A 17,896-nucleotide genomic window follows, 5' to 3' on the forward strand; every position below is an offset into this window, starting at 1 on the left:
CGGCAGGTTGAAGGGAGGACAGGTTGAAAAAGGCAAAGATGAAAGGTAAACCATATCCAACTGAATTGTGACAGTGAATATAAATTGTTTTTCCATCCTCTCTCTTAATATTTCTACAAGATAATAGGCAACAATCCAATCATTAAACAAAGGTGCCCAAGCAGGTTATTCAAGCAGCAAGAATGTACAAAGTTCATTTCAACTAAATGAAATAATACATTGGGCACTAGTGTAGAGACTTCTGGGATCACATTATCTCTAATACCTGTCCCAACTGGACTTAAGCTCTGTGCTTAAGTCTTATTACCCAGACTCACTTTTTTCTGCTTGTCTAGGCAGCAGTCCATTGTCATTTAATATTAACTGTAATTTATATATAAAATACTATTTTCATTACGTGTGCATATATATGAGCAGCATCCACTAGATGGCAAGCATCACCAAAGTTGCTTGTCAGCAATTTCCAGTTCTCTGAATCTGTGATTGCCAGACGGACAGTGATGCATCTTACAGTTCAAAGATCGTTCTTGTGTTTATGTTGATCGGCTAAAAATGTGTAGATTTAGTCAACACGTCCCATTAGAAGTAGCTTCCTGGATACTGCTTTCGTGCAATTCCTTTACCTGTCATTTCTGACGCTACCTGATTTACCAACCTTTTATCTCTGATTGAGCTATGGGAATACAAATTTGGTTGCAAAACTACATACAAACCCAGAGCTTCCTGATAGCAAATGACACTGAGAAAATAATTTTTTTTCCTTCCAGTAGCACCTTAAAGACCAACTAAGTTAGTTCTTGGTATGAGCTTTCGTGTGCATGCACACTTCTTCAGATACCAATCTGAAGAATACTGGTATCTGATACTGAATACTGGTATTCAGATACTGGTATCTGAAGAAGTGTGCATGCACACGAAAGCTCATACCAAGAACTAACTTAGTTGGTCTTTAAGGTGCTACTGGAAGGAAAATTTTTTTTTTGTTTTGAGAAAATAAAGCGATTCCCATATGTAGCGCCATACAGTCCTACGTTGCCAACAGACAATCATTATGGGGTCTTCTATTCCACTGAGCCTAGGGCTTGCTGATCAGAAGGTTGGCGGTTCGAATCCCCACAACGGGGTGAGCTCCCATTGCTTGGTCCCAGCTCCTGCCCACCTAGCAGTTCAAAAGCACGTCAAAGTGTAAGTAGATAAATAGGTACCGCTCCAGCGGGAAGGTAAACAGCGTTTCCATACGCTGCTCTGGTTTCGCCAGAAGTGGCTTAGTCATGCTGGCCACATGACCCGGAAGCTGTACGCCGGCTCCCTCGGCCAATAAAGCGAGACGAGGGCCGCAACCCCAGAGTCGTCCGCGACTAGACCTAATGGTCAGGGGTACCTTTACCTTTATTTAGCTCCATAGAGCTTTTATGCTAAATACAAATTGAAATACTACCAGCCAGTGCTTTTTTCTTAAAAAATGTTTAGGGGTCCTCTCTTTTTCTTACTCATATTGAAATACTGCTCCTCAATGAGGCCAAACTTAGATTCACAAAATGTTTAGGGGGTATGTGTACTCCTGCGTACCCCCAGAAAAAAAACCCCTCTGCTACCAACTATCTACAATGCAAAAAAAAATTGGACATATTTTAAAAGGGTTTAAACAGTTGCAAGCACCATGTACAAAAATACTAGCATTTAAGCACACCGTTTTAGTGACGGAAACATACCAGTATGTTCTAGAAAAATTTGGGGTTTGCTTATGCAGCCCAACTCCCCAAGGGCCTCGGTGTGCCCTAAGTTCATGTTTGGTCAGAGAGGAATGGATGGAGGCAAGATCCGGCATAAGCAAGGAAGATCTTTATTTTTCTGTTGCAGCAGAGTCGTCTCCCCACCCCCACTTGCAAGCCGGTGAGAGACCAAGAACAAAGCTGTGCAAGAACTTTTTAAGACTTGAAATTGCTTTACTGCTTAGCCAAAGACCCACCCAAAAGGCATCATGCATTGGGGAATATTTCCTAAATTTTGAAGGGTGAAGGTTTGGTTTTCTGCAGAGTGTGTGTCTGCTATGTGTGTGCACCCTAAAATGTTATAACACATTAAAAAAACCAGAGAAGTGGTAGCCATGATGTTGACACAGATCTTCCTTTACATTTTTCATATTTGTCCCCTCTGCCGCTACCCCCCCCCAAACGCAAAACTTAATGTACAAAACTGTAATGGCCCCTATGCCTTACAACCTGGTCAGCTTTTAAGTCAAAAGCAACATGCTTGCAGAACAGAACAGCCGCTTTTACAAATGGGTTTCTGCTGAAATTGAAATTGTTCCCTAGTTAATCTCAGCCTTCCATTCCAGGCCAACAGGCTATTCTGGCTTTTATTAGATGCAGTAGAATCCAAAATAGAGGCTGAATAAAGTAATTGAATAGGAAGATAGTATAGTTTAGCCACCTCTCTCTCCCCCCTTTGCTTTTATTCTCTCCCTGGGGGAAAAGCTCTTATTATTCTTTATTCTCAATCCAGTTGTTCCTTTTGGCAATCATGTAAATCCTGGCAACCGTCTCACAGCAGAAGGAGAAGTCAAATCAGCAGGAAGTTTCTTATGAGAGCAACAGGCAGCCGCGGAAGACGAAAACCCCCAAACAATCGCTCTCAAAAGTGTTCCATTTATTTATTTTTTTAACTCCTTAAGAGATAAAAGGGGCCCTTATTCACTGAAAACACTTAGATACTCTTGAGAATAGAGTGCCCTTGATAATTGGTTTCAGCAAAGCCGGTGCCTCTGGGGGGAAAAAAAGCCATCTCTTCATTTGAAGTTGCTCCATTTCAGATCTGCAAATAGAAGGAAATGGTTCTCTCTAGCGTCCTTTGTATTCTTCACACAAACGGTGACACCAGATTATGGGCAGGGATGACAATTAGGGTCGCTGGGTCAGCAGCATCCGAAAGCAGGACTAGACACCTGCTGATGCCACAGGGTTGCCAACACCTGGCAGACAAAAGAAGTCTGGAACCTGGAGGAAACCTTGCAGGAAGAGGGCAGAACCAAATGAGCGAAATGCTCCAGAAAGGGGCAAGGTGGGGAAGGAGATGGGGGGCAGGGGGAGAGAGACTGGGAAGAGAAAGTGTGTAGACTATCAAGTAACTGGGAGACCATATCCCAAACCTAAAGCACCTGGGCACATCCTAAACGTAAAGGGACCCCTGACCATTAGGTCCAGTCACGGACGACTCTGGGTTTGCGGCGCTCATCTCGCTTTATTGGCCGAGGGAGCCGGTGTAGAGCTTCGGGTCATGTGGCCAGCATGACTAAGCCGCTTCTGGCGAACCAGAGCAGCGCACGGAAACACCGTTTACCTTCCCGCTGGAGCGGTACCTATTTATCTACTTGCACTTTGACGTGCTTTCGAACTGCTAGGTTGGCAGGAGCAGGGACCGAGCAACGGGAGCTCACGCTGTCACGGGGATTCGAACCGCCAACCTTCTGATCAGCAAGTCCTAGGCTCTGTGGTTTAACCCACAGTGCCTAGAGTGGCAAAATTCTGTGTCTAGGGCAGCTGTCTGCCATCTCCATCTGGTACGAAGGCTGAGACCCTACCTGCCCGTGGACTGTCTCGCCAGAGTGGTGCATGCTCTAGTTATCTCCCACTTGGACTACTGCAATGCACTCTACGCTAACAAGCAATGCGCTCTACGGCTAACAACCAATAATAAAAACAAGTTGATTAAAATACAATTTAAAAAACAAGATTAAAATACACCATTGAAACATTAAGATGCAGCCTCTTCACAGGAGGAGAAAGGAAAAAAGAAAGAGGGTGAGGGAATCAAATTGATTCTAAGCCAAAGGCCAGGTGGAACAACTCTGTCTTATAGGCCCTGCGGAAAGAAATCAGATCCCGCAGGGCCCTGGTCTCATGAGACAGAGCGTTCCACCAGGCCAGAGCCAGTGTTGAAAAGGCCCTGGCTCTGGTTGAGGCTAATCTAACCTCCTTAGGGCCCGGGACCTTTAGGGTGTTGCTATTTATGGACCTTAAGGTCCTCTGTGGGGCATACCAGGAGAGGCGGTCCCGTAGGTACAAGGGTCCTAGGCCGTGAAGGGCTTTAAATGCAGTGCTGCAACAGGAGCAAAACCTCCCCTGTACCCTTGACACTGGATAACCAAGGCCTCATTAATAAGGGCACCCAGGACCATGCTGGGGTTGGGCAGCCAGGTACCCTGGCCTCAGAGGGCTAGGTTGGCTGGAGGGCACATCAAGGACCTGCCAGACTTATGCAGTTTTGAGTTTAGAACTTTATTTGAACAAGACTTCTGCCCCAGGCCTCTAACAAGCTCTGTACGGGTCTGGGGGGGCCATCCAAAGGGGTGTCATTGTATTCCAAGGGCACAGAGATGGAGTGCATATCTCTGTAGTACACAGAAATTTAGGACGCATGCATTTTGACAGTTAATCGAGAATAATAAGGATTTTGCACATTTTCCATTTGGGCAGGCTGCAGCTGTATTTCTGTGGGCAGTGCCAATTGTAACAGCAGCACTGCAACCACTGAGCAAGGCTGTTGCTTGAATCCAGTCCCCCCCATTCTCCTCTTCGAATAGGGGTGTAAATGTGTGCACAAAATTCCACATCCAGAGAAAGTTCTGCCTGGTTGAGCCTGCTTCCAGCTATGGATTCCTCTTGCTACATCAGGGCTATAAGAGATACATTCATTTGGCCCCCAAATTACCTGCTTCCAAACCTGCCCAAAATAGGTCAAGGTAAGATACGAGACTCTTAAACTTCACCTTTATGTTAAAGCATGTCGTGAAGCCATTAATTACAGATGGCGTAAGGTCTGCATTTGATACCTATTTTGCAGCAATCATTATCATACAAATTAAACTAAGCCACTCTGGAGAAGTACTTATATTCTCTTAAATAAGACAAGGGAAAACTTACAGGTCAGTGTCGAAGTGGGGTAATTATTAGTTTAAAGATTTTATTTTAAAATGTAGATCTGGAGCATCTGACTTCAGTGATGAAATCGCAGGGCATGCAGTAGAACTTGAGTTTCAGCACATGATCTTATATTTAATTATGACTTTGTAGTCAAGTAATAGACTCATACAGTTGGAAGGGTGGCGCTGTGGTCTAAACAACTGAGCCTCTTGGGCTTGCCAATCAGAAGGTCAGTGGTTCGAATCCCCACAATGGGGTGAGCTCCCGTTGTTCTGTCCCAGCTCCTGCCAACCTAGCAGTTTGAAATTACACCAGTGCAAGTAGATAAATAGGTACTGCTGCGGCGGGAAGGTAAACAGTGTTTCCTCAAGCTCTGGTTTCCGTCAAGGTGTTCCGTTGTGCCAGAAGTGGTTTTGTCATGCTGGCTACATGACCCAGAAAGCTGTCTGTGGACAAACGCCGGCTCCCTCGGCCTGAAAGCGAGATGAGCGTCGCAACCCCATACAGTGGTACCTCGATTTAAGAACAGTCCTGTTTAAGAACTATTTGGTTTAACAACTCTGCAAAACTGGAAGTAGTGTCCCGGTTTTAGAACTTTACCTTGGTCTACGAATGGAATCTGAATGGTGGAAGGAGGCCTCATTAGGGAAAGTGTGCCTCGGTTTAAGAACTGTTTCAGTTTAAGAACGGACTGCCGGAATGGATTAAGTTCGTAAACCGAGGTAACACTGTACAGTGGTACCTCGGGTTAAGAACTTAATTCGTTCTTAACCGGCAACTGATCTTAACCTGAGGTACCACTTTAGCTAATGGGGCCTCCTGCTGCTGCCGTGCTGCCGCCGCGCAATTTCTGTTCTCATCCTGAAGCAAAGTTCTTAACCCGAGGTACTATTTCTGGGTTAGCAGAGTCTGTAACCTGAAGCGTCTCTAACCCGAAGTACCACTGTAGTTGCCTTTGACTGGACTTAACCGTCCAGGGGGGCTTTACCTTTTACCTACAAATGTTATCTAGTCCACCTCCGCTCCTGGTGCAAGAAATCCACTGCATTGCTGAGAGATGGTCATGATGATGAACCTATGCTTAAGAAACTTCAAATGAATGAGAGTCTACTACCTCGCAAGGGAGTCTGTTTCACTGCCCAAATGGTCTTTACTCTCAGGACGTTCGTCCTTATTGTTGTGTATTGAGTCAAAGGATTTTATATCTGTATTATTATTGTCTGTATTTGCATTAGGGTAAAGTAACTGCCTTTTGGTTCCAGAGGGTACAGCTACTATTGGTTCATTTAAGCTGCTGTATTTGGATCCTCTGTCTTATTGGTTTCCTCCAAAAGGCAGGAGTGTGATTGCCTGATATTGTTCCCTCCAAAATGTATCCTTTCTAGCTAGTTCCCTGTCCCTATAAATGTAGCTCTCCCCTCCTCAGTTCTCAGTCTTGTTTGCTGTAATAAAGAAGCGTTACTACAGAACTGTCTCCAGCATATTATGTCAAGAGAGCTGAAATCACAAACCCCACGTCACAACACTTATGTTTAGGGGAAGGTCTGCATGTCAGTGGCAGAGCATGTAGAAGATTCAATCCCTGGAACCTCCAGGTAGGACTGAGAGGAACTCCCTGTCTTAAACTCCCCAGGAGGACCACTGCCACTGGCGGAGGAAGCCCGTGCTGGGCGCCACGCCCCCGTATGTGGCGTGCCATGCCCCCAGGACCCGCATCACATCCCTGAAGGTGGCGCGTCACGCCCCCAGGATGCGCACCAGCCCCGCCTGCTCTCCGCCCACCCACCCCCCCAGTGCCGGAGCATGAAGCTCCGCCAATGTCCACTGCCAGCCAGTGTAGGCTGCGTTGAGCTAGCTGGACCAGTGCTCAGCTAGCTGGACAGTTTTGAAGCAATGATTCTTCAGCATCAACTTCACTGCACTGTCCATGTGCTTCAGATGCCTGATTATCGTCTTCCAAAGCAACTACTCTATTCCTAACTTAAGAATGGAAAGTGAAATGCCGGTGGACGACAAAAGAGGTTTAAAGGCGCTCTCAAGGCAAATCTTTAAAAATGCAGTGTAAGCACAGATAATTGGGAAACACTGGTCTGCGAGTGCTCCAATTGGAGAACAGCCTTTACTGAAGAAGCGCAAACTCAGGATGAAAGGGAGAAATGAGCTAAGAGGAAGGCACTTTGGCAGACCCTCACTGTGATCAACTCCCGCCCGGAAAAGTATGTCCCCACTGTGGAAGGACGTGTGGATCCAGAATTGGCCTCCACAGCCACTTACGGACTCACTGTTAAAACTGTGTTTATGGAAGACAATCTTACTCGGCTACGAGTGATCGCCAAAGAAGAAGAAGATATAAGGCGGCTTCTGATGTTCCTATGTGTAGTCGGTCGGTCGATCAATCAATCAATCAATCAATCTCCTTTATTGCATAAAAATGTCCATCTTATACATGGATCAGAACACAACACAGTTAACAAAACATAGTAGGAGATACTTTAAGATAAAACTGTCCAGACATCGTGAGATACAAAAATGGCTCTTAGGACCGATGGTGATATAATTTCATGGTGCCACTCAAAAATCTTGCCACATTCTCCACAACGTCATTACATTACTACAATTGTTCAGCAGATAAGACACCCTGAAAGAGTCAGTGTGATAAATCCCCTCCTTCAATGAGGGAACCAAATATTTATAATATATTTTTTTGCATAAAATGGGCAATAAAATAAGACATGTGTGATGGATTCGACCTGTTTTGTCTGGGATTTTCGAGATGCTACCTTGCAAAACTGCAGATGGTAGAGTTGTCAAAATCCCCTTTCTTATCATTTCAACCAATTAGTTTGGGTCCTACCCCCCACCCCCCGAGCATACAGATCTGCTCCTTCATCTAGGTGACTTCAAATATCTAAATATGGCTAATCATTTCCTCTTTCCACTTAAGTCCACTAGGGTCTCAGAACTTTGTTTTATTCTTGTTCCTGAAGGTCTTTATTCCCCAGGTTTTAAAGCATTTTATTCACTTGTTTTGCAAATGTAGCAGATAAGCCAATGGGATGTAAAATATCTCCCCTGTACTTATTTTCACACGTCTTCCTAATGTTCAAAAACAATATTTTGCATGTAGGTGTTCTGTGTCAATACAATTAGTTTGAACAATGAATTATTATTATTATTATTATTATTATTATTATTATTATTATTATTTATACCCCACCCATATGGCTGGGTTTCCGCAGCCTCTCTGGGTGGCCCCAACAGAATATTAATAAAAAAGCAATAAACCACCAAACATTAAAAACTTCCCTAAATAGGGCTGCCTTCAGATGTCTTCTAAAAGTCAGATAGTTGTTTATTTCCTTGACATCTGATGGAGGGCGTTCCACAGGGTGGGCGCCTCTACCAAGAAGGCCCTCTGCCTGGTTCCCTGTAACCTCACTTCTCGCAGTGAGGGAACCACCAGAAGGCCCTAGGAGCTGGACCTCAGTGTTGAGGGCTGAATGATGGGGGTGGAGATGCTCCTTCAGGTATACTGGGCCAAAGCCATTTAGGGCTTTAAAGGTCAGCAAAAACATTTTGAATTGTGCTCAGGAAAACTTCACTAGTTCAAGAGGCAACTTCTTCTCCAGTGTTCAACTGGCTTCCTTTGGGAAGCCCAGAAGCAGGATAGGACCAGAATAGCCCTCTCCTGCTCATGATCCATATCAACTAGCATTCAGAGTCTCTGATCTTGGGAGCTTTGAAACTGCCAGCCTGCTTGCAATTTCTCCAGGCTGGCAGAAACCGGAGTGTTTTTGTTTTCTATTTAACAAATGCTGGAGATTTTCATTCACATTTCAATACTTAACTGGTCTCTTGGTATCCATTACAATATTGTCACCGACTGCTGGAACGCTACCAATGATTTGTTGTCAAAAACAGAAATTTCAAAAGCCTGCGGGATTAGTTGGGTCAGAAATTATGCACTGTGCTTCATTACCATATTACTGAAATTACATGCAGTCTAAACATTGTGTTTTTCCTCTTGATATATAATCACATCATGTTAAGATTTGATTCCAGAAGACTTAGCTAATTAGTTTTCATCATCTTCAGCTTATGTTTACGTTTCCTTGTAGCTGCTTGCAAGTCTCATGCCAGTATTTTTCAGCGGAGTTTGTCAAAAGTAGTTAACCCTGTCTTTGCTAGTTGTCTCGGGAGAATGTAGTGCTCTGGCTACATTCCACATACTGAAGCCTTTTTCATTTGGGAGGTGTCGCTGTACTGGCAAGTATGCAATACACTCCTGAATCTCTCTTCTTTATAATACCATTATGGGATACATGACTCTGCTAAGTGTAATAAAAAGAGTGTCTTAGGCCCTCACCTTTCTCTATCACACAAAGTAAGGGATGGGGAACCCAGAACTTCCTGATAGCAGATGACACTGAGAAGATAGAGTGATCCCCATATGTAGCGCCATATAGTCCTATGTTGCCAGCACAGGACACGGGTGGCACTGTGGTCTAAACCACTGAGCCACTTGGGCCTGCCGATCGGAAGGTCGGCAGTTCGAATCCCCATGATGGAGAGCGCTCCCATTCATAGCTGTCAACGTTTCCCTTTTTTTTTAAGGGAAATTCCTTTATTCCAAATAGGATTCCTCGCAAGAAAAGGGAAAAGTTGACAGCTATGCTCCCATTGCTCTGTCCCAGCTCCAGCCAACCTAGCAGTTCGAAAGCACGCCAGTGCAAGTACATAAATAGGTACCACTGTGGCGGGCAGGTAAATGGCGTTTCCGTGCTCTCTGGTTTTCGCCATTCTGTTCCGTTGTGCCAGAAGCAGTTTAGTCCTTCTGGCCACATAACCTGGAAGCTGTACGCCGGCTCCCTCAGCCTGAAAGCAAGATGAGCGCCGCAACCCCATAGTCGCCTTTGACTAGACTTAACTGTCCAGAGGTCCTTTACATTTACTATATATCATACAAGGTGGAAGTTGGTGGAACAGTCACCCCCCCTTTTTTTTTTACTCAACTACATGCCTGCACATGTCTGAATACAGTTAATGCAAGTTAATAGTGTGAGAGATCTCCATTAACGTGCACAGGAGGAAATAATAGGTTGGATCCCAAGTGATGAGTAGGGCTGGAATGCAACCGCCAACAGCAAGGACCCTGTTACCTCAAGCATCCTTGCAAAAGGGACGAGACTCTCTCCTTGTCCACTCCCAGCCTCTTCTTTTCTCCTATGCAAGCTAATGGAGCAATTGTTCTGTCGATGAAGTTGCTTTGGAAGAAAGGAGAGTCTGCATCCTTGGAAATGGCTGGGGGAGAGATGCCTGCCCCCATCAAAAACCCTTGGAGTCGCAAAATCATAGGTACATAGGAATCTGCCCTATATTTAATCAAACCATCATATATTTATGTGAAGGGACCCCTGACCATTAGGTCCAGTCGTGGCCGACTCTGGAGTTGCGGTGCTCATCTCGCTTTATTGGCCAAGGGAGCTTCCGGGTCATGTGGCCAGCATGACTAAGCCGCTTCTGGCGAACCAGAGCAGCACACGGAAACGCCGTTTACCTTCCTGCCAGAGCGGTACCTATTTATCTACTTGCACTTTGACATGCTTTCAAACTGCTAGGTTGACAGGAGCAGGAACCGAGCAACGGGAACTCACCCCATTGTGGGGATTCGAACCGCCGACCTTCTGATCAGCAGGTCCTAGGCTCTGTGGTTTAACCCACAGTGCCACCCGCATCCCATATATATATAATTTTTATTAAATTTTATCATTTCCATTTCAAAATACTCATTTAAACAACCTTAAACCAATGACTTCCCTTCTTCTCTTTTCCTTGGTTCATTTTTCATACCATACATCCCTGCCTATTTTACACCGTTCAGTGTTCCATTATTACATCCATCAAAACTTATTTACACTGTTGAATTTATCTTAATGCTACCAGCATTTTTAAATGAACACTATTTTCACCTATATATTCAGGAAACATTTTCCAGTCTTCTTTAAACACACTTTCTTCTTGTTCTCTTGTTCTATATGTTAAATCTTCAAGCTGCGCGTATTCCATCTGTTAAAGTTGCCATTCTTCTTTGGTTGGGACCTCGCTCGTTTTAAGTTGTGGGTGAACATATCAGATGACACAGCGATTCTTCAAACAGCTCTTGTTTATTCACAGGCCAGAACAGAACTGAACTGAAGGGTTCAGCCAGCCTGCTTATATAGAGCTCCACTACAACGCAACAGTAACCATTTTCTGTAACTATCCAATCACTGAACTTCAATTTTGATCCCTTATTTGCATATGTGAACCTGAACTATCTACAGTATCCCCCTGCTGGCCCAGGGTGAGAACTTCAGTACATAACAGCGCGTTTTCGATTTTTGGGCTAACGAAACATGGGCCGCCATAGTAGCATACATAAATAATATTTTTTGACACCTGGGAATTTCCCTCTGAATTATCCCCAACAAAAAAGACTTTGATTTTTTTGAAAGATACTTTTAAAATATTTTTACCCAATTCATTATATATCATTTCCGAATACTCTTTCACCCTTTTCATCCATCTAGCTCAAGAGACGTTTCCCCGCAGTCAAGTTCTGTAGGACTGCAGGGGAAACAGACAGTGTCCAGAGCGCAAGCAAAAAGTCCAGGTCTAGGGTTCAGATGCCACGCTAAACTGAGATTAATCAAAAGTGGAGGAAGCAAAAACATGTAAACGCCTCATCATGTCTGATGAGCACAACCCCAGGCTCATTTTTGTCATGATAAACTATGGCTTGTGACATGGGCTTAGCTGCCCCCCCAGTCAAGTAAATTAATAAAATTAATAAAAATTCTTAACAAAATAATAACAAGGAAGTCACGCATGGGTGGAGGGAAGACACAGGGCAAGAAATAAGAAATGGATAAATGTTGGTACATAATGAAATGTGAAAATGTGAATTTATGAATATAACGTATTCTGTAGGTAGGTTGAGTTAGTGTAGCAAAATAAGCTGAGTCAAGAACACAAGTAAAAATTCTGAGAGGTGGTTTAGTGAGTGATTTAGCAGAAGTTATAGGACTGGATAGGCACCCCATGATTGTAATGGACCGATACTGTTTATGAAACCACACGCTTGTTAAACTGCAATAAATAAACAGAAGTTTATGTTCCAATTTAACCCTGACTGGACTCAGTATTGTACCAGGTAGGGCCTGGGTGGTGGCAGCGAGAAATAAAGTGGTGGCACAGGGATCAACAGACGGTGAAACGTCCAGGGACCCTGTGTGATCGCCACAGAAAAGTAATGTATGTAAAGATTTCATATATGTATTGCAACATTAATAATAAATAAATAAATAAATAAATGGGGTGGATTCTTAATTAACTGACCAATTGCACTGCAGATAACTTGGTTCTGCCCCCCCATCATAAAGCCTGCCCCCCTAAAATAAATCCTGGCTACGCCCATGATCTGTGATGTCTGAATGCAGTCGATGGCTGTAATTCTCTGCAACCTCTTCATTCACCCCACTGAGGTCATTGCAATGCCCCCCTCTTTAAAAGCTATTATATTGCATGCCATTTCATCATCAAACTCTCTAGTCCAGATGTTCTTTCCTGGGGTTTTCCTTGCATTCTCATACGCCTTAGGGCAGGCATGTCCAACTGGTCGATCGCAACTGAAATATACTTGGAGTCGAGAGTGGATTTCATGCTCTTTATTCAGTTCATAGTGGTGAGGAGGAATGAAAGTTTCCCCAAAGTATCTGCTTTATATACATTATTTACACAATGGGCTGCACATGATTGGCTAATTCCAGAACTCTCCTGTAGGCCAAACAGGTTGTGGATTCACTTCCATCTGGAGCTGGATTGGGTGGCTCCTGCAGACCAATCAGACTGCTGCATTTTGGATCCTATTGTTCTAGGACCAATCAGATTGCTGCATTTTGGATCCTATTGTTCTAGGACCAATCAGACTGCTGCATTTTGGATCCTATTCAACTCAGTACATAACAGCAATCTACTCTGGTCAATCGCGGGGCTAACCACTGATCAACAACTTTGGTCAATCCAGTGGGTAGATCCCTGCCAGTTTGTTAATAGTAGGAGTAGATCGCAGTTTGCCTTAGGAGATTTCCCCTTGCTTTCCCCCTTATTTTTGCCTACTATTCTAAGTACTTGACACAATTATATATTTAGAAATAAATGCACTTGACACACATATAAGTAGATGCTAGGCTTGAGCCCATGATATATAATTACAGTTTGCATCACTATCACGGAACGTATTATTAAAAGGGAAGTTATGACACTTTCAAATCCACATTAGCATATCAAAGAATGTGCTCTTAAATTGGAATGCGTGAAATAAGTTACATTTAACACACGCATATAAGGGACCTGCAGATTCTATCTATTCATGTAGTTTAGAAAGAGATTTGTCTGACCAATTTAAGATGTTCCCCTTGCATAATCCACTCGCAAGGCCCGTTGTCCCTTGACTTGTAGGGGAAATGTCTCATACACATGATGGCATACATGAAATATGCTCTGGCTATTCCTGTCCACATAGGGACGCGGGTGGTGCTGTGAGTTAAACCACAGAGCCTAGGGCTTGCCGATCAAAAGGTCGGCGGTTCGAATCCCTGTGACGGAGTGAGCTCTCATTGCTCGGTCCCTGCTCCTGCCAACCTAGCAGTTCGAAAGCATGTCAAAGTGCAAGTAGATAAATAGGTACCGCTCTGGCGGGAAGGTAAATGGCGTTTCTGTGAGCTGCTCTGGTTCGCCAGAAGTGGCTTAGTCATGCTGGCCACATGACCCGGAAGCTGTACGCCGGCTCCCTCGGCCAGTAAAGCAAGACGAGCGCTGCAACCTCAGGGTCGGTCACGACTGGGCCTAATGGTCAGGGGTCCCTTTACCTATTGCTGTCCACACTGCAGGGTGACAGAATTCACCCACCAGCACAATATGATGCAAATGAGTCATGCCATAGCATGCTTTGCAGACTCTCCTCATAAACCTCATAAACACACACAAACCTCACTTCATTTTCATCCTGCATAGTGAGAAAGGGGCTCTCTCATGTTAGGCAAGAAGGCTGCCAAAGCAAAACACTTTGTCACTACTTTGCCAGCCTGACTGACTCTTGCTATGGCCGCTGAAGAAGCATCTTCACTTCTTCCATAGCCACCACAGAAGGAAAGTAGATTGATGAAGTAGGAATGGTGAATTCGGGTTATGACAACCAACCACGACTGCTGGAAGAATAGTGGAGGGAGCACAATTAAGCCAGTTAGGGTGGGCAATGAGCTGGTGTGGGGCAGGGAATATGGTCTAGGGTGGGGGAAAGCCTCAGGTCCATGGGTGTAATGCGGCCATAAAAAAAATCAACAAGTGAGTGAGGAGCTAGCTAACCAGTAACTACAGCTAACCACCGGAGTTATCCATGTGCAGAATGGAATGCGTTTCAGGAGTTACAGTACAGTGGTACCTCGGGTTACACATGCTTCAGGTTACATACGCTTCAGGTTACACACTCCGCTAACCCTGAAATAGTGCTTCAGGTTAAGAACTTTGCTTCAGGATAAGAACAGAAATCGGGCTCCGGCGGTGCAGCAGCAGCAGCAGGAGTCCCCATTAGCTAAAGTGGTGCTTCAGGTTAAGAACAGTTTCAGGTTAAGAACAGACCTCCGGAACGAATTAAATACTTAACCTGAGGTACCACTGTAAACTGCTAAAAAAGAAGTCTGAGGGCTAAAGAAATAATAAAAAAGAGTTTTAGGAGCTATGTGTTTGTGATCTAGACTGTCCCGTGGCATCGCTTCCATGCTGGCCCAGGTCCGGAGACCTGTCTGCCGTGCTCCAATCATCATCTGCCACTCTCTGAGTGGTTATTTGGGGAGGCCTGATCTGTGGGAGAGGTCCATCTCTAGCTGCACTGCTGTTCTTATTCCCCCTCCCCTCTATTATATACACGTACAAGAGAGGCCCTTTTTGAGCAGACTGAGTAGGGTCATACTTGTAGAACATAATGACCGCTCCCCACATTAAATGGGGGGCGCCCTTTGCGTGGTTGCGTGTAGCCCTTGGACCCTATGCGGCCCCATTAGCACAGGCTTGGCTTCACCTTCCCCCAGGTGGGATACCTGAAGGTCTCCGCCTACCTCAGTCACTTGCCCAATCCCGCCTGGGGAAGCGTTGCCAAGGTGACCAGGCCAGGTAGGGGGAGGGACTATCTGCCCACACAATAGAGGGAGGATCTTACCTGGGAATCCTCAGTTGGCTCCAGAGCTTTTGAGCAGACTGAGAAGGGTCATGCTTGTAGAACATAAAAACAGAAGAACATGCAGGATATTGGGGCAACAGCACCCTCCCCTTTGTGATTCCCTGCAACTGGTATTCAGACTCTGCCCTGCATATTTTTCTTCCACGAACCACTTGATGTACGCTGCTGCGTGAAAAGAAAAGAAAACTAGGGTTGCCGTAGATTTGGAATTTCCCGGACATACACGGAATCAGTGTCCAGGTGGAAATCCACACACACAAAAAATGTCAACCCATGTCGGCCATATTGTTTTTGCCGATTTTCCTGAAAAATAGCTCAAAAACGTTTTCTTTTTCTTGGCGAATTTGCCATTAAAAAAAAAGCTCAACAACGTTGTAAAAACAACAACAAAAACACAACACCTCAGCACAACTTTTCAAAAGATGGCAACCCCAATAAAGTGTGTATGACTGCGGTATCTGATTAAGCTGGAAGGTACCTTTCTTCTCATGCAACCAAGCGCAATGTGCAGATGGTGAGAGAAAAATACATGAAATTGGGGACTGGACCAAAAGCACCAGCCCCACTCCTCACCCTACATATTTACTCCCTACATGCAAGTAATGCATAAAAAGGTAAAGGTAAAGGTACCCCTGCCCGTACGGGCCAGTCTTGCCAGACTCTAGGGTTGTGCGCTCATCTCACTCTATAGGCCGGGAGCCAGCGCTGTCCGCAGACACTTCCGGGTCACGTGGTCAGCGTGACAAGCTGCATCTGGCGAGCCAGCGCAGCGCACGGAACGCCGTTTACCTTCCCGCTGGTAAGCGGTCCCTATTTATCTACTTGCACCTGGGGGTGCTTTCGAACTGCTAGGTTGGCAGGCGCTGGGACCGAACGACGGGAGCGCACCCCGCTACAGAGATTCGAACCACTGACCATGCGATCGGCAAGTCCTAGGCGCTGAGGTTTTACCCACAGGGCCACCCGCGTCCCTTCTATGCAAGTAATGCATACAAAGGTCTAATATGTAACCCTAAACCTAAATAATTGTGCAGGAATATTTGTATATTGGCTTTATTTGGAGAGTCCATTTTCTGTAAAACTAGTGAAATAGTGACTACATTTTCAATTTGCAATGGCCAACACAATCTGTCCTGGCACATACATGCTAGTGGAACAGGTCCTCGCCATCAGGCTGTTACTATTACCACGTCGAAACCACTCATTTTCAAATATTATTTGTTAAGATGCGGTTTATGTAGTATGAATTACTGATCTGATATCAAACATCCTGGATGCATTCCATATGTGTGTTATTTACAGTGTATTTTCATTGTTGGTTAAATTGCTTGTCAGTTTTCTGACACAGTAATTAGATTACAACAGATCAGCCTCACTCGATGAGAAGCAAATGTTTGGGCCGTGATTGCTTATTTAAGCAAATCAGTTTGGATTGAAAATGAAATATTGGTGATGGCTTACATTTAAATTATCAGCAAGCTACATTCAACCAAGCCTGGTGTACTTACTATGAAATAAGCCCCACTGAATTTAAGAAGATGGAGAGAAGAAGAAGAAGAAGAAGAAGAAGAAGAAGAAGAAGAAGAAGAAGAAGAAGAAGAAGAAGAAGAAGAAGAAGAAGACCTGGGGAAATCTTGGCAGGATATGCCAGGAGAGGAAGATGGAAAAGGTGCCGGACACAAGTTAAGAGGCTGTCCTGTATAAAGAAAGCTCCACAAGTAGATTTCTAAAAGCAGCCACACAATAAAAGCAGCCAAAATTACAACAGGAGGAGCTTTCATCACAGAGAATGATGGTACCATGCAGCTGTACTGTGTTGTGAGGGAAATTGGCTGGGGTGGAAACAAAGCAAACATCCAAAACCCAGTGGTAATCTGAACATTCTGGGATTCAGCTTGGAACTATTAGTATATAAAGCCCCAAAGAATCTCAGGCCAATGTGATTAAAAGACTTCCTTAAAAATTAACATTTTGGAGCTACTTTTAAGGACAATCACCCAAAGCGACACTGAATACATCCGGATTTCCCCAGACATTTTTAGCGATTTCCGCCTGGACATTGCTTCCAACTGCAGTATTCTGGCTATGTCTGGGAAATTCTGGATGTATGGCAACCCTTCTTCCCAGCTACTTCCAGATGTCCCAGCTAAGGTGGGAACATCAAATGAGGCCTCTATCGCCCCACTTCAGGATAGCATGTTTGCCCCTCCAACCGAAGAGGCATGTGAGCCTGAGTTGGACAGTGAGATGGTCAAACAGACTCAGGTCCCATCAAGGCAGTTTCATTTCAGTACAAGAGAACAGGGAGTGTTGTTGCGACTGCCTTGAAACAGGAATGTATTCCCTCCATTTCCCTAAAGGCAATGTGGTTTCATTTCCCTCCCATGACAGCATAACCAATTGTGATTGGTTATGCAGTATTGTGACATCCTTGCGTTCCGCGTGCAATGGTGGATTTGCTAGGAATACACAAATCAGAAAGGCCAGGTGAGAAAAATGGCAGCAAAGGTGTTATGTACTGAGTTGAATAGGATCCAAAAGGCAGCAGTCTGATTGGTCCTAGAACAATAGGATTCAGAATGCAGCAGTCTGATTGGTCCTAGAACAATAGGATCCAAAATGCAGCAGTTTGATTGGTTCACAGGAGCCACCCAATCCAGCTCCAAGTGGAAGGGTATCCACAACCTGATTGGCCTAC

At 44.7% G+C, this 17,896-nt stretch overlaps 1 long non-coding RNA gene across 1 annotated transcript; it reads right to left on the reverse strand.

Annotated features, from left to right (window-relative positions):
• Positions 1-2,030: 2,030 nt before the first annotated feature.
• On the reverse strand, positions 2,031-17,896 carry LOC310743593. Its single transcript, XR_014539111.1, has 3 exons — positions 17,412-17,896; positions 15,178-15,363; positions 2,031-2,814 (listed from the first exon to the last, which is right to left on the reverse strand). It is a non-coding gene; the product is annotated as an uncharacterized lncRNA (long non-coding RNA).

Source organism: Podarcis filfolensis (genome assembly GCF_964270895.1).
Source record: "Podarcis filfolensis genome assembly, chromosome: 1".
Taxonomy (NCBI): Eukaryota; Metazoa; Chordata; class Lepidosauria; order Squamata; family Lacertidae; genus Podarcis; species Podarcis filfolensis.